We start from the raw sequence: 27,065 nt of genomic DNA on the forward strand, positions 1-27,065 counted from the left end.
ATAAGGGAGCAGGTACAGTTACCTCATCAAGTTCTACTTTCCTCCCACTCACTTCTTTCGAGAGAAACTCCTTCTTTAGAAAGGATCCATTCTTAGCAACGAATGTCTTGCCTTCGGATCTGTGATAGAAGGTGTACCCAACTGTCTCCTTTGGGTATCCTATGAAGACACATTTCTTCGATTTGGGTTTGAGCTTATCAGGATGAAACTTTTTCACATAAGCATCGCAACCCCAAATTTTAAGAAACGACAACTTTGGTTTCTTGCCAAACCACAGTTCATACGGTGTCGTCTCAACATATTTAGATGTTGCCATTTTTAACGTGAATGCAGCTGTCTCTAATGCATAACCCCAAAACGATAGTGGTAAATTGGTAAGAAACATCATAGATTGCACTATATCCAATAAAGTACGGTTATGACGTTCGGACACACCATTATGCTGTGGTGTTCCAGGTGGCATGAGTTTGTGAAACTATTCCACATTGTTTTAATTGAAGGCCAAACTCGTAACTCAAATTTTTGTCTCTACGATCAGATTGTAGAAACTTTATTTTCTTGTTACGATGATTTTCTACTTCACTCTGAAATTCTTTGAACTTTTCAAATGTTTCAGACTTATGTTTCATCAAGTAGATATACCCATATCTCCTCAAAACATCTGTGAAGGTCAGAAAACAATGATACCCGCCGTGAGCCTCAACACTCATTGGACCGCTTACAACGGTATGTATTATTTCCAACAAGTCAGTGGCTCGCTCCATTGTTCCGGAGAACGGAGTCTTAGTCATCTTGCCCATGAGGCATGGTTCACAAGCATCAAGTGATTCATAATCAAGTGATTCCAAAAGCCCATTAGCATGGAGTTTCTTCATGCGCTTTACACCAATATGACCTATACGGCAGTGCCATAAATAAGTTGCACTATCATTATTAACTTTGCGTCTTTTGACTTCAATAATATGAATATGTGTATCACTACAATCGAGATCCAACAAACCATTTTCATTGGGTGTATGACCATAGAAGGTTTTATTCATGTAAACAGAACAACAATTATTCTCTAATTTAAATGAATAACTGTATTGCAATAAACATGATCAAATCATATTCATACTCAACGCAAACACCAAATAACATTTATTTGGGTTCAAAACTAATCCCGAAAGTATAGGGAGTGTGCGATGATGATCATATCAATCTTGGAACTGCTTCCAACACATATCGTCACTTCACCCTTAACTAGTTTCTGTTCATTCTGCAACTCCCGTTTCGAGTTACTACTCTTAGCAACTGAACTAGTATCAAATACCGTGGGGTTGCTATAAACACTAGTAAAGTACACATCAATAACATGTATATCTAATATACCTTTGTTCACTTTGCCAGCCTTCTTATCCGCCAAATACTTGGGGCAGTTCCGCTTCCAGTGACTAGTCCCTTTGCAGTAGAAACACTTAGTCTCAGGCTTAGGTCCAGACTTGGGCTTCTTCACTTGAGCAGCAACTTGCTTGCCGTTCTTCTTGAAGTTCCCCTTCTTCCCTTTACCCTTTTCTGGAAACTAGTGGTCTTGTTAACCATCAACACTTGATGCTTTTCTTGATTTCTACCTTTGTCGATTTCAGTATCACGAAGAGCTTGGGAATCGTTTCCGTTATCCCTTGCATATTATAGTTCATCACGAAGTTCTAGCAACTTGGTGATAGTGACTAGAGAACTCTGTCAGTCACTATCTTATCTGGAAGATTAACTCCTACTTGATTCAAGTGATTGTAGTACTCAGACAATCTAAGCACATGCTTACTGGTTGAGCTATTCTCCTCCATCTTGTAGGCAAAGTAATGTCAGAGGTCTCATACCTCTCGACATGGGCATGAGTATGAAATACCAATTTCAACTCTTCGAACATCTTATATGCTCTGTGGCATTCAAAACATTTTTGAAGTTCCGGTTCTAAGCCGTAAAGCATGGTGCACTAAACTATCAAGTAGTTATCATACCGAGCTTTGTCAAACGTTCATAACGTCTGCATCTGCTCCTGCAATAGGTCTGTCACCTAGCGGTGCATCAATGACATAATTCTTCTGTGTAGCAATGAGGATAATTCTCAGATCACGGATCCAATCCGCATCATTGCTACTAACATCTTTCAATTTAGTTTTTTCGAGGAACATATCAAAAATAAAACAGGGGAGCTAAACGTGAGCTATTGATCTACAACATAGATATGCTAATACTACCAAGACTAAGTTCATGATAAATTAAAGTTCAATTAATCATATTACTTAAGAACTCCCACTTAGACAGACATCCCTCTAATCCTCTAAGTGATCATGTGATCCAAATCAACTAAACCATGTCCGATCATCACGTGAGATGGAGTAGTTTCAATGGTGAACATCACTATGTTGATCATATCTACTATATGATTCACGCTCGACCTTTCGGTCTCAGTGTTCCGAGGCCATATCTGCATATGCTAGGCTCGTCAAGTTTAACCTGAGTATTCCGCGTGTGCAACTGTTTTGCACCCGTTGTATTTGAACGTAGAGCCTATCACACCCGATCATCACGTGGTGTCTCAGCACGAAGAACTTTCGCAACGGTGCATACTCAGGGAGAACACTTATACCTTGATAATTTAGTGAGAGATCATCTTATAATGCTACCGTCAATCAAAGCAAGATAAGATGCATAAAAGATAAACATCACATGCAATCAGTATAAGTGATATGTATGGCCATCATCATCTTGTGCTTGTGATCTCCATCCCCGAAACACCGTCATGATCACCATCATCACCGGCACGACACCTTGATCTCCATCGTAGCGTCGTTGTCGTCTCGCCAACTATTGCTTCTACGACTATCACTACCGCTTAGTGATAAAGTAAAGCAATTACAGGGCGATTGCATTGCATACAATAAAGCGACAACCATATGGCCCCTGCCAGTTGCCGATAACTTGGTTACAAAACATGATCATCCCATACAATAAAATATAGCATCATGCCTTGACCATATCACATCACAACATGCCCTGCAAAAACAAGTTAGACGTCCTCTACTTTGTTGTTGCAAGTTTTACGTGGCTGCTACGGGCTTAGCAAGAACCGTTCTTACCTACGTATCAAAACCACAACGATAATTCGTCACATTAGTGCTATTTCAACCTTCTCAAGGACCGGGCGTAGCCACACTCGGTTCAACTAAAGTTGGAGAAACTGACACCCGCCAGCCACCTGTGTGCAAAGCACGTCGGTAGAACCAGTCTCGCGTAAGCGTACGCGTAATGTCGGTCCGGGTCGCTTCATCCAACAATGCCGCCGAACCAAAGTATGACATGCTGGTAAGCAGTATGACTTGTATCGCCCACAACTCACTTGTGTTCTACTCGTGCATATAACATCAACGCCTAAACCAGGCTCGGATGCCACTGTTGGGGAACATAGTACTTTCAAAAATTTCCTACGCACACGCAAGATCATGGTGATGCATAACAACGAGAGGGGAGAGTGTTTTCTACGTACCCTCGTAGACCGTAAGCGGAAGCGTTATATAAACGCGGTTGATGTAGTCGAACGTCTTCACGATCCGACCGATCCAAGTACCGAAAGCACGACACTTCCGAGTTCTGCACACGTTCGGCTCGGTGACGTCCTCGCCTTCTCGATCCAGCAAGAGGGGGCGAAGTAGTAGATGAGTTCCGGCAGCACGACGGCGTGGTGACGGTGTTGGTGAAGAACAATCTCCGCAGGGCTTCGCCTAAGCACTACGAAAACTATGACGGAGGATAAACTAGAGGGGACGGGGTTGCCGGCACACGGCTTGGTGTTTCTTGATGTGTCTTGGGTGCTAGCCCTACCCCTCTATTTATATGTTGAGCCTTGGGGTCGAAACTTGGTGTAAAAGCCTCCACAAAGTCGGTTTCACCCGAAAGGCAAGAGTCCTTCTCGGACTCCAGGGCCAGATGCCAGGGTTCCCGGCGTCTGGACCAGACGCCAGGGACCCTGGCGTCGGGCCCATGGACTCCGCAAAACTTCCTTTTGTGCTTTCCAAAAACCTTGTGGGCTTTCCCCTTTGGCCCAGATAAAGTGTTCTCGTGCCCAAACATTTCGGGAAACATTCGGAACCCCTTCCGATGGATTCTGGAACCTTTCCGGAGATCAAACACTACTATCCACATATCAATCTTTACTTCCAGACCATTCCGGAGTTCCTCGTCATATCCGTGATCTCATCCAAAACTCCGAACAACATTCGGTCACCAACATACATAACTCATAGTACTATATCGTCAACGAACGTTAAGCGTGCGGATTCGAGAACTATTTAGACATGACCGATACACCTCTTTGCTCAATAACCAATAGCGGGACCTGGATGCCCATATTGGCTCCTACATATTCTACGGAGATCTTTATTGGTCAGACCGCATAACAACATACGTTGTTCCCTTTGTAATCGGTATGTTACTTGCCCGAGATTCGATCATCGGTATCTCAATACATCATCCCGCAACTAACTCATTAGGTGCAATGCTTTCAAGGCTTATAGTGATGTGCCTTACCGAGTGGGCCCAGAGATACCTCTCCGACAATTGGAGAGACAAATCTTAATCTCGAAATACGCAAACCCAACAAGTACCTTTGGAGACACCTGTAGAGCACCTTTATAATCACCAGTTACGTTGTGACGTTTGGTAGCACACTAAGTGTTCCTCCGGTAAACGGGAGTTGCATAATCTCATAGTCATAGGAACATGTATAAGTCATGAAGAAAGCAATAGCAGAATACTAAACGATCGAGTGCTAAGCTAACGGAATGGGTCAAGTCAATCACATCATTCTCCTAATGATGTGATCCCGTTAATCAAATGACAACTCATGTCAATGGCTAGGAAACTCAACCATCCTTGATTAACGAGCTAGTCAAGTAGAGGCATACTAGTGACACTATGTTTGTCTATGTATTCACACATGTACTAAGTTTCCGGTTAATACAATTCTAGCATTAATAATAAACATTTATCATGATATAAGGAAATAAATAATAACTTTATTATTGCCTCTAGAGCATATTTCCTTCATATTGTGCATTACCACGAAACAAAAATATGATGTCCGTTGTTGGGCATGCAAATTATACACCACCATGTGTTTTATTAGCTCCTGAAGCAACAAATAAATGCATTTACCCTCCTATCTTAACCAAAAATTTGTATGACTTGAAGAAAAAAATATATGAACCGCTCGCTCATGCAATTTCTGCAAAGCCATCTCTAATAAAATGTAATTTGGCACATTTTTTTAAAGTAGGAAAATTATTTTGCTCAGAGCCGTAACTAAACTGGCCAACCCCAACCCCCATCTCTCTTACTATCGATCCTCACTCTTATCACAAAATTCACTACTAAGCGAGCCAGTGATCAACGCCGCCATGGCAGGTCAGCAACAAGGGACAAGGGCGGCAACTGCCTTCCCTTCTTAGTGCTAGTACCTCCTTTCCATCAAATCAAATTTAAGGTATTGATAAAACATTATGCACTAAGGACTTAGGAGTAATATAATTAGATCCACCCCTCTCTTTCTGTCTCATATCTCTGAATTCAAATATATAACCATTTAAATAGTGACTCTCTCTCTCTCAGTCTCTCTCCCTCTCTAGATAGATAGATAGATAGATAGATAACACTCAACATTGAATCTGTTGATCGTAAGAGGAAGAATGAGTCTGCTGTAGTGAGTACTGACACAGAAGATTCCACTGAGGTCTCTCCGGATCTTCTAGGAAAAATGCTTGTGATGCTTGATGAAGATGTTGTATTTAAGAAGTCTAAAAGGACCACCTGGGCTGGTCATATTCTAGAGTGGTATAAGAATTTGGGGAATTTTAGAATTTTCCCCATGTTCTATATGTTTTCAACATAGTGCAATCGAAGATGCTCACATACATGAGCATGCACTTACCCCTCTGAACGCACACACCACACCCAACCCTATGAGCTCCTTCGCGAGACTGAGATGGCACATCATCTTGAGATTCATGAAGTCACCACAAACGCCTTCATAGTCAAGGGGAATGCCTCCTCTCACTGAATGCACATTGCCGGAAGGCCTCGAGTAAATCCAAAAAATCATGGAGTTCACACTGTTTATTTGGGACTAAAGTACGCCACTAGTCCATAAACTCAAACAGATTGCATAGTTTAGGGCAACAACTCGGGAACTGATCAGATTTAGTATGTAAACTCGTTAATTTGGTTAAATAAGGCCAAAACCGGCTGAGCGGAAAAAATGACCACATCAATGCCATGTCATCATTTCTTTCACCGCTCATAAGTTAACTATTTGTTGGGCATCTATTTGCAAATTGGTTTCGTTTTTTTCTCACAAACCATGCGTGGGAGCGAAAAAATATTAAAAAAACATTGCATTGCCTATGACTTAAACCAACAACCTGTTTCCACCAGAACTGACCACCAGAACAACAACCTGTTTCCACACTAACATGCAGACCGATATATATAGACATACATATATACACTCATAGAATCAGTAGAAAAATATTAAAAACCTGTGTTCTGTAGGACTTGAACCCAGGTCAACTGGGTTATATATCGGAATCCAAAACAATACACCATGAAATGATTCATGTACCAAAATCTTATATTTACTAATTGAAGGCACCATACGAGCCTCCACGCTAATCCTCAAAAACTACTTATAAGTAACCATTAGGTCTTAATCCCGCGTCTAGAATTAAATGAGATATAGAAACTATTGCCATCTTTAGCAATATGTACATTTAAAAGTAAGAGATGCAACCAGGCAAGGGTCCATACATACTACACTTGAAAGGAAACGTGCCATATACCCTGCCTTATTATTAAAAAGTAAATCAGGTAAAAAAAGGAGTCTTCACGCTATAAAAATCACCATGTTCATCTATGTACGTAAAGATTTAAGCCTATACGTACACAAAGGATAGGTCCTGCCTTATTATAAAAAAGTAAATAAGGTAAAAAAAAAGGAGTCCTCACGGTATAAAAATCTGGCCATGTTCAACTACGTTAAAGTTACAATAAATCAGGTGCCTTCACCATTTTAAAAACGAAGGCAAAAAAGGTACGTACGGAACATGTGCCTTTTCCTCACGCTAAAAAATGAGCGCACAATTTCAAAAAAAAAATTTGAGCGCACACCCCAGTTTCCAACTATACGGAATCCACGTGCATGTCCGCTTGAAGAAATAAAAAAATATACGGAGTCCAGATGCCTCACGTTAAAACCAAAAGCCTATGTCTGATTGAATATTTTTTTTCAATCCTCATGTACAAAAAGAAGACCCTTCTTTCTTTTTGCAGAAACAAATAAGACGGACGTGCATAAGTCTCTCCATATTGACTCCTACATGTCATCGTCGCCAAGGTTATTGGTTAAACGTATAAAATCACCTATTTGTGACGCAAGAAATAATATATGAATAAATTGTCATGCATCAAAAAGTATCAATGAACTTAAACCCGTAAGGAAAATAATTGAACGAATATCAATGACTTTTGTATGGTGGTTAGAATATCACTCTTTTCGTGCTAGGGGTTGGAAAAGAAGATCGTCAAGTATTTCAAACAGGGACATCAACCAGATTCATTAAGCTTTGAATTTTTAGAGGGTAAAATATATTTAAGTATTGTACGAGATACTCTATCATTTAATTTGATGTTAGATAGATATATTATAAATTACAGACTGAAATAAATCCTATTTTCTACCGGTCTTCATATGTCACATGTTGGAATTTTACCTCAAACAAAGAATGCTCTATGAGTATCCAGTGTGTAGGGAGACAGAAAAATTTCATGAATAAGGTTTATACACATATATGTCACGGCTGGGAAACGCTTGGGCAAATAAATCTCTTATCCTCCAATTCTTTAGTTGTACTTTTAGTTCCTTTAGTCCTGGCGGTGTCAATCTTATAAACTGTCAATCCATCACAAGTATTCTTTCAAAATGTTGCATTCCCAACACAATAAGATCAACCTTAAATTAACATCCCACGGTCTCAATAGAATAGGAATTGCAATTTACGCACTTCCGCTTCCTAGAGGTGTCTCGACATAAAAGAATTATTCTAACATGCTGGTATGAATATCACGTCTATTGATACAATAGGTAGGGTGCTAGGATGCCACCGACCTATATTTTTTTTAACACAATGCAATCGAAGATGCTCACAGACACGAGCATAACTCACCCTATGAACGCACGCACTACACTCAACCCTATGAGCTCCTCCGAGAGACTGAGATGACACATCAAGTTGAGATTGATGAAGTCGCCACAGACGCCTTCGTAGTCAACGGGAACATCTCCTCCTACTAAACGCACATTGCCATAAGGCCTGGAATAAATGCAGAAAATCATGAGGTTGACACTGTTTATTTGGGACGAAGATGAGCCACTAGTCCATAAAATCAAATAGATTGCATAGTTTAGACCAACAACTCAGGAACTGATGGAATTTAGTCTGTAAACTCGTTAATTTGATTAAATAAGGCCAAAACCGGATAAGGAAAAAAATGACAACATGGATGCCATGTCATCATTTCTTTTTTTTGCAGGAATGTCATCATTTCTTTGACTGCTCATAAATTAACTATTTTTACCGGGATCCATTTGCAAATTGGCCGAAGGCTTGGGAGTGAAAAAATGTTAAAAAAAACGTTGCATTGCCTATGACTTGAACCAAGACCTTTTGGATGTAGCAATGCATCACTCACCACCAGATCAACAACCTGTTTCCACACTAACATGCAGCCTGATTTATATAGACATAGAATCAGTAGAAAAATAATTAAAAACCAGTGTTCTAGGACTTTAACCCAGGTCAACTGGGTTAGAAATCGGCATCCAAAACAATACACCACGAAGTAATTCATGTACTAGTATGCAGCCTAATTTTTATATCCACACAGAATCATGTGAAATATATATATTCTGATCCTGTAAGTGATTCTGTAATACTATTCCGATCCTACAATCGGAATAATATCCAATACAATAAGCTACGGGAGAATGGCGCCTCCTCGCGCGTTCGCATGTATGACAAAAGATAGATCGCTACGCAGATGCACCGGTATTGGGCAGAAAAGATATAGACAGGGAAAAAATGGGAGCTCGTCTCGTCTCCACCTCTCCCCTACACGCCGCCTCCTCATCTCCACTCCCCCACCTCCTCTGATCGCCTCGGCTCCTACCCGGCCGGCTCGTCGCAGCAGCAGGCCGCAGGAAGCTGCGGTGGTCGGCAGTGGAGAAGCAGCACCGGATGACGACAGCGGACCAGATCGATGAGTGATAGGAGAGGACACAATGGACGTCACGGGCAGAGCAGAGTGAACCCGGCGCGGGGACCGGGCACCATCTGGAGAACCGGTGGCCGGTGGTGCACGATCTGGGTAATTTGGAGGCGAGGCAACATCGTTGACCAGGACACCGTCGAAGATCTCATCATGCCACTGGGAGAGGCGCTCGTCGGGATCCCCTCGATTCGATGGATCCGCGATGGAGGTGCTTAGATTTTCAAGGTGCTCCCCCACTTCCCCTCACTCTGTCTAGGTTTTTGTACTGACTGTTGGCCCAGATGACATCGCCGAGTACTTTCCGGCGACACGTGACGACCGACGACGGAGACGAGCGCGATGAACAAAAACAAAGCTAACTCGTGATCGATCACCCGCAGTGTAAAGCTAGCCAAGCTAGCAATCGATCCTTTGCTTTGACAACGCACGTGAGACTAGCACAGGAGAGACACGCCGAGTTGTATCGCATAGAAGGCTCATGTCGTGCCTTTGGTTTGTATTGATTTGATCTATCAGCTCACGGTGGTGTTTACAAGGGGATAGGTACATATATATACTAGAGAACTAGGCCTATACGTAACCTATTCAGTGAAGGTTCTGTATCCTACACGGATACGTGCGTACATCACGTACGAGAGAAACCACGTCGGGTTTAACTCCAACAATCACCCCCTAAACACGACGTCGTCACGTCACAGCTCCGACGCCGATTCTTCTTCGTATCTCCAAAAACTTCTCTCGATCCAAAGCCTTGGTTAGCATGTCTGCCATCTGATCATCGGTGCGAATGTTGTTGACCTCTGTCTTGCCTTCTTCCACGCAGTCCTTTATATAGTGATACATCGTATCAATGTGCTTGCTCCTATCATGCCACACTGGATCTTCGCGTAGAAAACTTTCAGACTTGCTATCAACGTTGAGCACCACTTGTCCCGGATCTCGATCCATGAGATCACCATGTAGCCTCGCTAGCCACACACCTTGACACGCCGCAACGGCCGTTGCAACATTCTCTATTGCATCAACTACGGGTACTTTACTCTTCTTGCTCAGCTCAAGACGAAGTTTCATTGAAGCATCAACTGGATTGCAATCTTTCATGCCACGGATTTGAAGTACCTTCCTTGTGTATGCCTCCTGGCATAGTGTGTTCCCCTTCGTCTATCCCGGGGTAGTAGCTCAAAAGACCTAGATCATCCATCTTGAAAAGCTCTTTCATCTGTAGCTTGAACTTTGCAATCACCTCTTCATCTGCTCCAGTTATCAATAGGTCGTCGACGTATATACCAACTAGTAGACGGTCCCTTCCTTCACCTCGCTTGTACATCACATGCTCTAGTGGGGCCTTCTCAAATCCAAGAGAAATCAATGTCCGATCAAGTTTGATGTTCCACTCCCTAGGTCCTTGCCATAGCCCATACAAGATTTTATGTAACTTCAGTACCTTGTGCTCTTTTCCCTCTTTGATGAATCCTGGTGGCTGATTCACATACACATCTCTTTCTAACTCGTCATTCAAAAACACGGATTTTACATCCATGTGATGTATTTTCCATGATTCCTGAGCCACGAGAGCGATGAGTAATCTCACCGACTCCATCTTTGCAATGGGAACGAACACTTCTTCGAAGTCCATACTTTCCTCTTGCACATACTCTTTAGCCACTAGCCTCGTTTTGTGCTTCATGCACCCTTCAACATCTTTCTTGATCTTAAATTTCCACTTAAGATCTATCAGTTTTTCATTGTTGGGAAGATCCACAAGCACCCATGAATTATTGTTATGGATCGAGCCCAACTCTTCTTCCATAGCACGACGCCAACACTCCTCCATATTTGCGTCTTCAAAAAATTTCCGGTTCCTCGATGTGCAAACTTCGTTGCCCTTTACTCTTCATCTTCATCGAATTTATTCGAAGCGCTTCCTCTGAGGATATGTCCAACACGCATCGTTCTCGTGGTACCGAAGAGGGCACACTGTCGTCTGGACTTGCCAAAGTTCCTGTTGCTGGTGATTTGGGCTCTTCGGAACTGCTCCTCGTAAGCCCTGCACAGTTGCTGCTAATTTCTAGCTTGCCTTCCGTGAGTATACCTTGCATATCTTCTCTCATGCTAGAAAAAACTTTATGGGTAGTAGTACCTCCGTCCAGAGCTTCTGGAATATGCTCACGTTCTAGCCCAAGCACTAGGCCTCCACGTGATATTGGGCTTCCTTGTGGAACGCTTATTGTAGCTGGATGGAATGCTAGCCATCCACGCTGCACCGACCACACCATCGCATCTCGTCTCGGCCACCTGCTCGCGTCCACGTACTACTATTGCCCGTACGTGGGCTGCAACAGCCATCACTACTATTGCCTCTCTCTGGCCTGCTCGTTATTGGCCCAACGCAAGATGCTCCCATATTTCTTCGTGGGATACTACTTGCACTAGCATCCAATACACACGAGCTAGCCGCACGACCGGATGCACTATCTTCCATTGACATAATCGCTGCGTACTTGTTCACCTCAACATCAGCATACTTTGATTCGTGCTCTTCAGGTGCCACGTACACCGAAGTGACATTCGTGTTTCTCAGATCTGTAACAAGGCTGCTTCTCCACGGCCGAGCACACGCGGCAATCGCTGCATCCACTCCAGCGAAGTTAGCACTTATGCCCGTAACATCGATGTAAGCTTCGGAATCACCCCCCGCGTCCGCAGTATCGACACGAGTTTCCGAACCATGATCTTGAGAGTGAATCTTTTCTTCACGGAGCGCGACAATTTCCTTAGCCGACACTTGAAGAACTGGGTCCTCCTCGTCCACAAGTTCGCTCATCAACATCATGTCACCGTCATCTCCTTGCTGGGCCATGAGCGCCTTCTGCGTCGGTGCTTCCTCGCAGTCAGCCTTGAAGTGACCGAGGAGGCCACAGTTATAACACCTCATTTTCTTGATGTCAAACTTTCTCCTCGGTGGCGGTGCAGCCCCATCGTCTGAGTCGTCATCTGAGTCAGCGAAGTTCTTTCTCGTCGAGCGCTGCTTGCCCTTCTTCTTGCTGCTCCTTGTGGATCCGCCTTGCTTTTCAAGGGCGATCCACTGCGCCTTTGTGAGCATCACAAGCTCGTCGTTCCTCTCGTCCCCAAGACTGTACCACATCCACTCATCATGAGCCTTGTACCGTCCGACAAGATCGTCGATGGAGAGAGTCGCGAGATCGACGCACTGCTCGATTGCTGTGACAATTTGCAGGTAGCGGGGAGGGGCCGCGCGCAAGAACCGCCGGACAACCGAGGTCTCCGTTAGGTTTTCTCCAAGCGCGCGAATCCGATTGACGAGAGTAGCTACCCGTGAAGCGAACGCATCCACGGACTCATCGTTGCCCATGACCAATGTCTCGTAGTTCCTTAGGAGAGTTTGGAGATTGGCTTGCTTGACGCGGGTGTGTCCCTCGAACATGAGTTTCAGCGTATCCCACACCTCCTTCGCCGTTGCTTTGGCGATCAGGTGCTGGAGGACATCCATCGGCATCACCGAATAAATCGCCGACGCCGCCTGCCAATCCTTCCGGTGCTCGGCTCCCTCCTTCTTGAACGCGTTGCCTCCTGGGTCGACCGCGTCCCATAGCTCGTTGGCGCGGAGACCACACTCCATGAGGGCCTTCCAGACCCCGAAATTTTCGGGATCAAATCGTGGGTACGACGAACTCGCCGGAGCAGCAAATACTTTAGCCGCATCGGAGTACTCTGCCAGTTGCTTGTTCTTATCGTCGTCCGCCATAATCCTCCTTTACTAGAAGACTAACCTTGCTCTGGATACCAACTGTTGACCCAGACAACGTCGCCGAGTACTTTCCGGCGACACGCGACGACCGATGACGGAGACGAGCGCGATGAACAAAAACAAAGCTAACTCGTGATCGATCAGCCGCAGTGTAAAGCTAGCCAAGCTAGCAATCGATCCTTTGCTTTGACAATGCACGTGAGACTAGCACAGGAGAGACACGCCGAGTTGTATCGCACAAAAGGCTCGTGTCGTGCCTTTGGTTTGTATTGATTTGATCTATCAGCTCACGGTGGTGTTTACAAGGGGATAGATACATATATATATACTAGAGGACTAGGCCTATACGTAACCTACACGGATACGTGCATACATCACGTAAGAGAGAAACCACGTCGGGTTTAACTCCAACACTGACGGCCTCTGGCTCCAGTAAGTATCCGCTGAACCTCCGTCCTTGCAGCATCGCAGGTCACCGGCACGAGCAAAGTGCCACCGAGCACTGCTCCTATTAGAAGAAACAATATTGTTTGGTATATACAATGGTTACCTGACAAGTTCATCTTCCTCTTTGCAAATATTACATGATAAGTAATGGGATCACTATCTTTAATTCTTTCATGGCAATCAGGCTAAGTGCATACCAGAGCGCACACCTCCGCCTTGGGAGTAAAAGGCGTGTGACATGTGTTTTAGCTTCTAATAGAAAAACCAAATAGGTCTATTTCGTTCTTTAGATAAATGTTTCTGATTGTGTGTGCACGTTGCACACTTACATCATGACTGTGAATGGAAATCCACAAAGCAAATGCATTAAGACCCGATGTTTTAATTTATAGGATCGAGGCTTCTTCTGTCTGTATGAAAGCAAAGCTGTATCGATAGCCAGTGGAAGGAGCGGGGCACATGTACATGAAGCTTGGATGTAATCTGCTTTAAACTATTTTTAAGGGAATGCATTACAGCATGCAGCAAGTTTAGGCCAAGAAAACTGGTATTGCGGTTGGCCTGTTGCATTTATTTCTTGGGCTGGTGGATGGATAGGAAGTGGGATTATATCGATGCAATGATGGACCTAATGTTAGGCCTACCAATAGTTAAATATATGCATAGCTGCCTGGTTTAGCTATGCTCCAATTTTTGGCTTGCCCTGATTGTTTATATTATCTGTCTCATAACTTAATTGATTTCCTGGTTCTCACCTAGGCATCCCGATTCTCTCATCAAATCCCTCCCTTTTGATGTGTGAAATCTGTAACTAGCTACTAGAGATGTATTACTAGATGTTATCACTATGTTGAAGTTTTCTTAAATTGTAATGTTCTAACCACGAGTTGGGTCACTTCTGCCGGGCCTTCTTGTTGGTAATATACTGGTGCTTTTTGTGCTGGATTATTTGGTGTAGCAAGAATGATAGAGTTCTATGCCGGAGAAAACAATTGACATGGAAATAGCTGCCTTATGAACCAAAACTGAATACTGAAATAAGGATTTTTGAGAGTTCAGATTAGATAGTAACAGATTTGGCTGAGTACATCTCACAAGTTTCAGAGATCTCTGTTAAAGAAAGTGGATACTTTATCTGACGGTTTGTGGGGATTGAATCGGGATTGGGTTTGGTCTACTGCAGATGAGTCACATGGTGACGCTCGAGGATGTGGTGTCTGGCAGGGATCGACACACTCTTTTCCGCCCAGTCTGGCCTGCCCATGGTCGACGCCAAGGGCAGGTGCATCGGGTCGTGTCCAAGAAGCCCAAGGGCAGGGCATCCAATTGGGTCAGTGCTATACTTCATCTTCCTAACCTGTACTACATCCTGCAATTACTTGCAGTTGCTACTTGCAACTCGTATGCATCTCTCTTACTAGGTGGACTTTTGGAATCTAACTGTTCTCCAAATTGTGCTTTTTGATCATTATATTAAATTTTGCATCCCTGCTTTCAAAGTTGGGCCTTGTTCATTGCAAAGAAAAGAAATCTCTTGCACAGCCCTAAATACATCACAAGCAGACCGTATGTTAGGTTAAAGATGTCACATGTTGTCTTGCTCTCTGCATACTTTAGTTTTTAGATGAATTTGACTAATTGTGCATACACTTTATTTAGCAACCCATGTGGATGTATATCCCAATTCTCTCTATTATTTTGTATGCTTTTCCGTCCTACAAAATTGCAAATTATGTTTCTTTTTGGGAATAATGTGTTGGTCTTATACCAGGTAACCCAGTGCAACTGCTGCTTCCCAATGCGTTCTTTGTTATAGAATGACCTTATGGCAGCACTACTAAATAATAAAAAATGTGGTGATGTTTGCCCGTCTCCGCCATCCCTCACTCTTACGTTTCTTTCAACTCGTAAGATGTCCCCTTCTCCCTCTTAATCCTTTTCTCAATTAATTTCTATTTTGCATTATTGTCAATTAAATGCCTATTGATCTAACAAATAATGGTTTGAAAGTGAGTCAATAATCAATAGAATCATCAGCACAAACATGTTAATGAGAAAATTTTTATGCTTGATTAGCCTGCTAAAGATAAAAGAAAATAAAAAATTTGTTCGGAGTGAGAGGTTTGATTGCTTGCTTGGAACCTAACTCTTTTTTTAGGTAGTAGAGATAAGCATATTTGCAACTTATCTTCACTGAGGAAATGTTGGCTTGTTCTCATCACTGGACCTTGTCTTTATAACTGTCCTGTATTCTTGAATTTGATGGTGCTTGCAATGGAAATCCTGGGAAACCAGGCGCTGGTGTAATAATAAGGCGGTCGGATGGATCTATGGTATATATGTACGCCAACAGTTACTATGCTGGTTTGTTTTGTTAGTGTTTAGTTACTTTAACTGAAGATTGCTCAACTACGAGAGTGTTTGGGTATTGCAACGAATAATGGTACTGAATATCGTGCATTGCTAAGAAGGGATTCGAATATGTTTGTGGTCAAATCAAAAGAGGTAGAATGGCATATGCTTTGATCTTGTATTATTTTATCATCATGGTCCTCAGTTTATCCTCGCCAAGGGAAAGTTCTATGCTGCATCTGTTAACACATTTATATATAGGTTAAGGTAGCCCACATCCTATCATTTTATTTGGGCAAGGAATAATTGGATAAAGGTCTTAATTGTTAGGGCATAGAAAAGCTGGTGAAACTAATCAGAGCTCTTTGAAGAGTTTCTCCAGTTGCTGGAGGCTTTATTAGCGCTCAGTTTTCTTATCTTAGCATAAGTAACACACTTAAATTTCTGGAGCCGGTCCAAGATCTCTGGTGTGCTAGGAATGATAACATGGTTGACTTGTGCAAGAAACTTGAGGAAATGAAGGGAAATTTTCTTCAGTTTCTAATCAACCATGTTTTCGGGGGTAGCTATCCTATCTTTTTATTACCTTGTGATCTAGTTCAAACTTGCTTGTACCAGCCAGTTTGCGGATCTATTATGAAAGGTTGGTGCATGCTTTTGCTCTTGTACAAAAGCATACACATGACTGAATGACTTGTGATTTGGCTCGGTTCACACATGAGAGTGCAAACTTTTTATCCTTGTTTGGTTTAGCCTGATTTGTGCTCTGCACATATATTTCTATGAACGTCACAGTGGGTGGAACGTTGTTGCTTGCCTATAGTCGGCGCTGCCCGATTTGTTGCTATTTAGGTCGTTGTAGGAATTAACTAGTGTACTTTCTTGTAATCTATGATGATGACATGACTGTAGCATATAGAATGGGTCTGGTTCATGGAACTCGGGAGGGTACAATTTTTGGTGTATGAGCATAACTAAGTTACTTAATTATGATAATGTTGTAGACAGGGACAACGGTGGGTGAGGCGGGATAGATGGCACTGGGTCGCAGTGGAGTGGTTAGGCGAGGATGTCTCGGCAGGGGACAACGACCATCGCATCCGCTGGTATGTTCACCATTATCATTTATGTGTAATCTCAAAAACGAAGAAATGCAACCAGATCTTGCAGGTTATACCAGGTTCTGTAGCTATTATTATATCTGTAATTGCTAGCTTTCATGTAATTTATCACCATTTAATTAGTATATGTGATAGATATTTCTCTACTTATTTTTATCTTATATGATGTGTTGTTCTACCTACATATGTTTCATTCGGAGTACCGTTAGTTCTTGTATGCTTGCATCTTGGATTGCGTAGACATGCAAAGTGTCATTTAAATTTCTGTTATTATAGTTGGGAGGGTTACTCTCATTCTGGAACACCCAGTCAGATTGATAGATTTTATATATGTAAACATTTATAACCTTATCAGTACCTTTGCCACTATCTCTCTATTGTTTGTGTATTCCTACAACCCGATCAGCTTCAAATACCTACACTGACAGACAATTCGCGGTAAACTCGATTATTAATATCCCTATTCATTAATTGCATTAATTATTTATTTCTAGAGATTTCTTTCTCATAGCTGTTATATTCTTCCTTTCCCATAAATTAATATTTTGTTTAATGATATCAAGCATTCTTATCTGCCAGATCAGGCTGGTGACGACGGCCATCTGGATGAGCAACAGCATGATCTTTACAATGAAGCACAAAGCTTGCCAGGCATTCTTGATAAAGAGTCGATATATCTAACTATCTTTGTGCCTGATTATACTGAATGTTGTTCCCTTCCTTCCTTGACATATAGATGGTTTTCTTTAACATCTCATCTCTATGTCATGTGGTAGCTACCATTGATGAAGTTACAAAATGGCGAAAAGATGCAGAATGATATTTCAGTGGCTGAAGTGCTAGAAGAACCAGGAAGTTACTAACATCAAAAGGACAAGAGAGCAGGGGGATCTCAAACGTGTAAAACCATATTACCCAGTTAGAGATTCCTAGGAGTTTGTTCTGTTTTTTTCAGTTGAGTGGTTTTTTTTTCTTTCTAGGTGTATGTTTCTACAATTATGCTCCTGTCTTTGCTCCAGCAACATACTACTTTCAATAGTATTACATAGTTATCCATTGACATGTGTTAACCAGATTAAAAAATGTACTGAAAAGGTTGCCAACCTACCAGGCACCGCACAGGTTCCACTCAGGTAGCACGGCAGCACCGTGCCCCAACTGCTAGTTCAGATAACAGCGCGCCCTATATAGAGTGCGAGGAGATCCTCCCGAACCGGTGTGTCTGGCGCCAGACAATAATAAAACCGAAAAAAACGCATCTTCTCCCCACGTCTCCCACACTCCACCCCGCAACCACCCACACCCCTGCGAACCAACCTGTGGTTGGATGGTTAGAGGGACTGTGGTATCCCAAGCCCACCAGGGTTCAAGTCCTGGTACTCGCATTTATTCCTGGATTTATTTTAGGATTTTCGGCGATGTGCATTCGGTGGGAGGAGATGTTCCCGTTGACGACGAGGTGGCTACGGTGACTTCGTAAATTTCAAGATGAAATGCCGGCTCAGTCTTTCGAAGGTGCTCATAGGGGTAGGGTGTGCGTGTGTGCGTTCATAGGGGTGAGTGTATGCGCGTGTATATGAGCGCTTGCGTCTGTACTGTGTTAAAAAAACTGCCCACACCCCCAGATCCCCCGCCGCTGGCCCCCTCCCCCGACCCCCACGCCTCATCCGCGCCCTCCCCGGACACCGACGCCGCCACGGTCACTCCCCAGAGACCCACGCCGCCATGCCCCCTCCACGGAGACCCCCGCTGCCACGCGCACTCCTCGGAAACCCCATGCGCTCCGCCGCATCCTGCCGCCGCCTCACGCCTGCACCACCGGTCGCCGCTGCTCACCACGTCCCTCACCTCCGGTCAACCCCGCACTTCTACCCTCTGGTCAGCCTTCTCCCGCCCTTTGCCTTAATCTTCTCCTTCTCTGCCTCCGGGGAACTCCCAGGATCCTCCCACTAGATGCTGCCTGGTTCCTCTTTGTGCGCGGCTGGAACGAGCACCTCCTTGCACGACCCTTTGACCACAATCGCGACCCACCCCTTCGATCGCCGGTCTTGTTCTTCAAGCTCCTGGATCCCGTCGATGTCGTCGTCCCCAACCCCCTGTGCAGCGCGAACGCAGGATGTTTCCGATGCCTGACGGTGCAGTTGCCGTCCGCAAGGTCCTCCTTGTCCTGTCGATCCATTGGTTCTATCGACCAAGTTTTGCTTGTCTGGGAATTGAAGTTCACATAGAGCAAGGGTTGAAAAAATACAGAGAGTTTTTTCCTATGAAGTTCAGAAAAAATATGCCCTGACACACTTTTTGTTCGTGCTAGTTCGTATAACTATTTTCTTCTTATATATGTGCTTAGATTTTCGTTTTGCAGAAGAAGGCATGCTGAGTCTGGCTCTTCGACTGTAGAATTAAGATACAATGATTTGCTCATGTCGCTGGCAAAAATGGATCCCTGCACAGGAGTTGTGCATTGTGCATCGAGGAGGGATCTCAACCTCCCTTCAGATTTTGTTTCTTCCATACCCTACTTATTTCCTTCAAATGCCTGTGAAAGAACTGCCCTCGACCTGGCCATTTTGTTGTGTGATTTGGTCAATATTTTCAATGATTCATCTGGTATAGCTTTCAATGATTTTCCAATCGTACTGTTCCATGTTGGTTGTTGAGGTGCAAACAAACAAAAGGTTCTTGTACATCTATAGGAAAATTCACATACTAGAAAAAGAGTATGTTTTATAAATAATGTCCACGAAGTTCACTTACTGTTATTGAGGCAAATCATATAGTTTTTGAACTGAGAGAATGGTAACCTGAACAAAACATAAAAACACAAAAATACCAATAAAAATGATTTTTTCCTATTTCTAAAAAGGACGACCAGGAAGTTCAAAATGTAAAAGCAGATAAATTCAGGAATTTAAATAGAAAAAACAAAAAAGATTTATAAAAAGAAAACTAGACACTAAAAATTAAACTACAGAACTGTTCGATGTTTCTTACAAAACTAGGACTATTTTAATAACTAAAACATAAAACCAAGAAATTCCAATCTAAAAAATGGAGCATTTCGATGTTTATAACAAACTCATAATTTACACGTTACTAATAAATAAAATCAAGAAGTTCAAATTAAAAAAGTAGAGTAGTTCAATTAATACAAAATAACTCAAACACTTCCCGTTTGTAGGTAAAATAAATGTATGCCCAATGATATTTTCTAAACAATGATATTTTCTAAGTATAAAACTAAGAAGTTCAAATTAAATAATAGAGAACTTCAAAGATCATAAAAAAACTTAGACTTTTTCTCGTTACTAAAGAATAAAACAAAGAAGTTCAATTTAAAAATAAAGGAACAACTAAAAAAAGTTTAAAATAGAATTTCCTCGTTTTTCAAAAAACCCAGAAGTTCATACGAAACTAACGAAGTGCTTTTGTGTTAATTAAAAACTAGGATTCAACCATTTCAAAAAACTCAAATATCCACTGTTGTTAAAGGATAAACCATGAAGTTCAAATTGAAAAAATTAGTCAAATTTGAATTTTATTTTAAAACCAAAAACAATTTTTTACTCAAAAATAGAAAAATGTGACTTTCAAATTAAAGTAACACAAAAGTTCAATGTATATTAAAACCTAGGATTCGCAAGTTCAAAAAATAAAAAAATCAATGTCATTTTGAGGATTTTTAAAGACATAGAAGTTCAAATTGTTTATTCCAAAACCAAGAAAGTCAGATTAGAAACCGAGCAGTTCAAAGAGTTTGTAGCCCCTATTTTTTTTAAAGATCTGGAAGTTCAAAATTTAAATAAGTGAGCAGTTCGATATTTATAACTAGGACTTTCCCCGTTACTAATGAATAACACCAAGAAGTCCGAATTAAGAATTGAAGTTGTTTGATATTTACAATAATCTCAGACCCGATACTAAAGATTAAAACCAAGAAGTTCAATTTTAAAAGACGGAGCATTTCAATGTATATAAAAAAACTTGGGTTTTCTCGTTACTAATGAATAAAACCAAGAAGTTCAATTGGAAAAAGTGGAGCAGTTTGATATTTATTTGAAAAAATCAGATTCTTCCAGTTACTAAAGAATAAAACCGGTAAGTTCAATTCAAAATAACGAAGAAGTTCGATGTTCTAGAAAAACTCCAACTTTGACATTTCTAAACATCGACAATAATGAAGTTTGAATTAAAAAGGTAGAGCGGTTCAATGCCTATAAAACTCAGATATTTTCACGTCACAGAGAGAAATTCAAATTGATAACTGCTAGAAGTTCACATACTACACGGTGTGCATTTTGTATGAATAAAAGAATAAAAAGGCAAAGGCTAAAAGTTTTGTTGCAAGAAATTCAAGTGCTTGGCCTGGAAAGTTAAAAATATATTTTGAGAGAGGTTCACCATGTATTTACATGTTCAAAAACACACACACAAAAAGATGTTGTTTTGGTGTTTTAAAATAATTTTATTATTCTATTAAAAATTTGAAACAAAAATGCTCTACCATAAAAAAATTCTCTTTATTCAACAACTTTCTAAAAGGGTATATCGTATGATCTACTCCAATATAAACGGTTAAAACAAATTGGTGTATGTTGTTCGAAACAAAATTTTAATCATATAAGGAAAAGTTGTGTCTTTTCAGCAGGTTTCAGAAAGGTGTATCATTTGTGCAACTCCGATGAATGAGTGAGGAATTGTGAACGAAAATACGTGACAGAAGTTCAATGTGAAAATAACAAGGAGTTCAACTACTACACGGTATGCGTTTCAGATGAGAATAAAAGAATACAAAAGTAAAAGACGTAAAAGGTTTGTTGCAAGTAGTTCGCGTGTTCCTACCTACACGATTCAAAAATTTATATTGTGATGTGTCCGAGCTTTAATTACATGATAAAAAAAGAGACAAAACAATGTTGTTTTGCCATTTTTAAAACTACTCTTAAATGGAAACGAATTTTCCATGAAAAATTTGCTCCTATTCATAAGCTTTCCAACTTTATATTATATGCTACATTACGAAAAAAAAGTTTCATGTATACCGTTTAAAGCACATTTTTATGTATTCAGAAAAAATCTTTTAAATCTTCGCGAGTATGAAAAAATAATCAACACATGAATTTTTTGTGTTTTCAATAGCTTTCCATCGGTATATAATTTTCTCAATTCCGGTAAGTGGTTGGGAGTTACGGGCAAAAGACGGCACGCGAAAAATGGAGTGAAGTTCCAACAGAACTACCCCAGAAGTTCAATCTCTTCACGCAGTGCATTTCCAGAGACTCTGTTTTCGCAATTAAGGTAGAACACATGATCTCCTGTTTTATAAATTACTCAAAAACTGCTAGAAATGAAAGAAACCTTTCTATATAATTTTTTTCACATTTTTCGTAGCTTTCGAGCGTACATTATTTGTCATTCCGACAAAGTTCGCGAAAATGCGGCCAAAAACGTTTTTATTCATTTTAGATATTACCATAAAACCATAAAGAATTGGTGGAAACATTCTATATCAAGCTTTCCAATGCCATATTATTTGCTACATTCCGATAAAGCATTTAGAAAATAAACTGAAAATACAAACTCGGAGGAACTTCAACCGTTTTCTAAATTACTTTTAAACCGTTCAAAATTGGAACGAACTCTATATGAAAAAGAAGCGCATTTTCATAAGCTTTCCAACACCATATCATTTGCACCAATCGGATTAACCATTTTGGAAAAAATCCGAAAATACAAGCTCGGCTGTTCTGTTTGAAATGTTTTTCCTTTTTTCAAATCACTCTTGAACCGTCAGGAATTTGGGAAAACTTTGTATATGTAGAATGAGAGTATTGGAAGAAGCTTTCCAACGCAGTATTATTTGCCTCATTCCGATAAACGGTTTAGAAATGAGCGGATTGGCAGAAGCTTTCCAACTTTCTATATGGAAAAAACGGTTTGCAAAACTGCTCTTAAACTATGTAGATTTTGTCAAAACTTTAAGATAGGTTGTCACTGGGTGCAGTTCAACTACTACTACGGTGGGTCAGTTAATTATTAGAATATTATCCTAACCCTCTGATTAGAATAGTGTTTATGTGTGTGTAGTGGATTTCTGATAATATTAATGAAGGAAATATGCCCTAGAGGCAATAATAAAGATGTTATTTATATTTCCTTAGATCATGATAAATGTTTATTATTCATGCTAGAATTGTATTAACCGGAAACTTAGTACATGTGTGAATACATAGACGAACAGAGTGTCACTAGTATGCCTCTACTTGACTAGTTCGTTGAATCAAAGATGGTTATGTTTCCTAGCCATAGACATGAGTTGTCATTTGATTAACGGGATAACATCATTGGAGAATGATGTGATTGACTTGAACCATTCCGTTAGCTTAGCATTTGATTGTTTAGTATGATGCTATTGCTTTCTTCATGACTTATACATGTTCCTATGAGTATGAGATTATGCAACTCCCGAATACCGGAGGAACACTTTGTGTGCTACCAAATGTCACAACGTAACTGGGTGATTATAAAGGTGCTCTACAGGTTTCTCCGATGGTACTTGTTGAGTTGGCATAGATCAAGATTAGGATTTGTCACTCCGATTGTCGGAGAGGTATCGTTGGGCCCTCTCGGTAATGCACATCACTATAAGCCTTGCAAGCAATGTGACTAATGAGTTGTTGCGGGATGATGCAATACAGAACGAGTAAAGAAACTTGCTGGTAACGAGATTGAACTAGGTATTTAGATACCGACGATCGAATCTCGGGCAAGTAACGTTAACATACCGATAACAAAGGGAACAGCGTATGTTGTTATGCTTTTTGACCAATAAAGATCTTCGTAGAATATGTAGGAACCAATATGAGCATCCAGGTTCCGCTATTGGTTATTGACCGGAGATAAGTCTCGGTCATGTCTACATAGTTCTCGAATCCGTATGGTCCGCATGCTTAACGTTAGGCGATGATCGGTATTATGAGTTTATATGTTTTGATGTACCGAAGGTAGTTTGGAGTCCTGGATATGATCACGGACATGATGAGGAGTCTCGAAATGGTCGAGACATAAAGATCGATATATTGGACGACTATATTTGGACATCGGAATGGTTCCGGATGAGATCGGGCATATACCGGAGTACCGGGAGATTACCGGAACCCCACGGGAGGTATATGGGCCTTATTGGGCCATAGTGGGAGAGAGGAGAAGGGAGCAAAGGAGGGGGCGCGCCCCCCAAGCCCAATCCGAATTGGGAGGGGGGACGGCCCCCCTTTCCTTCCTCCTTCCTCCCCCTTCCTTCCACTCGTAGTCCAACTAGGGAAGGGGGGAATCCACTCCCGGTGGGAGTAGGACTCCCCATGGGGCGCGCCATAGGAGGGCCGACCCTCCCCCTCCTCCACTCCTTTATATACGGGGGAGGGGGGCACCCCATAGACACACAAGTTGATCCTTGATCTCTTAGCCATGTGCGGTGCCCCCTCCACCATAATCCACCTCGGTGATATCGTCGTAGTGCTTAGGCGAAGCCCTGCGCCGGTAGCTTCATCATCACCGTCATCATGCCGTCGTGCTGACGAAGCTCTTCCCCGACACTCTACTGGATCGTGAGTTCATGGGACGTCACCGAGCCGAACATGTGCAGATCGCGGAGGTGCCGTACCTTCGGTGCTAGGATCGGTCAATCGTGAAGACGTACGACTACATCAACCGCATTGTCATAACGCTTCCGCTTACGGTCTATGAGGGTACGTAGACAACACTCTCCCCTCTCGTTGCTATGCATCACCATGATCTTGCGTGTGCGTAGGTAAACTGTTGAAATTACTACGTTCCCCAACAATTAAAGTGGTCCATTGCCAAGCAACGTCGCCATGATCGGCAAGTCATAGAATACAAATGAGGAGGGAAGGGAAGGCGATGATCTAGCAACAAACAACAGTCAGCGCCATAGAAGGAAACAAATCGCGTGATTGGAAAACAATCAAGTGGGATCTTCGGGTTTTTCTCTCATGATTCTACGTGAATACATACAATTTGAGCCGCATATTACTTTTTTGTCCAACGCCCTTTGCATGGTTTGTGATGAAGAACCCAGCCACTTTACAAATAGACCCTTCTAAAGTAGCTAATTCATGAGCGGTCAAGGAACGATGACATGGCATCCACGTGGCTGGTTTTTTCCCTCTCGGGCCGATTTGATCAACTTAACGAGTTTGTGGACTAAATCTGATAATGTCATGAGTTATTGTCCTAAAATGTGCAATGGGTTCGAGTTTAAGGACTGGCGGCGCATTTCACTCTTTATTTAGACACTCATTCCGAGTGTGCATAAACTTTCCAATTGTATACCAATTCCCCCAATAATCAGGACAAATATTTGGTTCACGGTTCCCTTTACATATTGGGCATCTCCTTGGCATGCTCCCAAAGGAATTGCCTATGACTTGGTCTAGGCAACAATCCGTTCTAACATTCCTACTAGAACATAAAGATGTTGCCACACCCACCCATCTCAATGCTAGAATAATAAAATTATTTTAAAATTGAACAATACAAGTATCTAACTTTCCAATCAAAATGCTTCATTGTAGGTTCCAACTCGTCGTCATGCCGGTTGCAGCACTGGGCACCTCTAGTTGTAGTTGTTATGGCTCGCCGCCATGTCCGATTGCAACACTAAGCGCCTCTGGTCCCAACTTATGTTGTGTCGGCTGTAGCACTGAGCCCCTCCGATTCTAGATCCCCGTCGTGCTGGGCGTCTCACCAAACGCATTTGGTCACACACTTTGCAATCATTGCTGTCATGAGCATCAAACCCCTTTAGTCGCATACTTTGCAATCATTGGTGACATGAGCTTACTTAACCACGGTCAATGGGCTCACACGAAGTTCTAGCTCCACTCACAGCATGGCTCTTGCTGCTTGCCCCATGGGTGTTTGATGTCCTTGAAGTGCCGCACAGCCGACCAACCACTTTGGAGGAGAAGCCGAAAAAAGGACAAGCCGCTCCATAAAATCTGTCCATTGAAGTTGGCACCATTACTCGAACACTGATGTTCCATCAAATAAATTGCAAGAGCCAAGGACATGTTGCAGCCTTTCCTTGACATAGAAAAATGACACGACCGTGGAGGAGCGGTCGACAGAAGTAGTCCGGACGGATGCGTTACTTCCAGGTCCAAATAGTAGAGAAAAAACACGAGAGGCAAAAAAGGCTAGCCTTAGGGCATGTTCGGTACTCCTCTAGCTTCACCAAATCCACAAATCTGGCTTCTATTTCCCGATGCTGGCTTCTTCCATGGATTGCGATCGATGAAAAACAGTTCGGCACGCTCGCTCCAGCTTCTCGTACGTGCCAGCAGGCCAACCTGCTCAGACGGACTGGAGCCCAGCTAGGGGAGCTCCTCTTCGACGCTCGCTGCGTCAAACGAATATTTTTTGAGCATGCAAACAATTTTCAAAATTTCTGAACTTTTTTGAAATTCCATACATTTTTTCAAATTGGGAAAAAAAATTGAGACCTATAAACTGTTTTTTTAAATCCAAACTTTTTATTAAAAAGCGAACTTCTTTTGAAACTCCCGAACAAAAATTGAAACACGAACATATGTTTGGAATTTGCGAACAATTATTTAAATGGAAACATTTTTTGAATCTCCCAAAAAATTTGAAAGCATGAACATTTTTTGGAAATTGGCGAACAAATTTTGAAAATGGGAAAAAAAATTTAAACTCCTAAACACAATTTGAAAAGTTCAACTTTTTGAACCCATGGATTTGTTTCTAAAAGCGAACATTTTTTTCAAAAATGAAGAACATTTTTTCTAAAATGAAGAACATTTTTTTGTATTTGTGAACAAATATTAATAACAAGAACATTTTTTGAACTTCTAAACATTTTTAGAATATTCAAAAAGAATTTGAAATTCGGGAGAACAAAAAGAAAATAAAAAAAGAAGAAAAAGGAATTGAAATGAAATAAACAAACAGAAAAACGAAGAATGAAACAGAAAAAA

Source organism: Aegilops tauschii, chromosome 5 (assembly GCF_002575655.3).
Source record: "Aegilops tauschii subsp. strangulata cultivar AL8/78 chromosome 5, Aet v6.0, whole genome shotgun sequence".
Classification (NCBI taxonomy): domain Eukaryota; kingdom Viridiplantae; phylum Streptophyta; class Magnoliopsida; order Poales; family Poaceae; genus Aegilops; species Aegilops tauschii.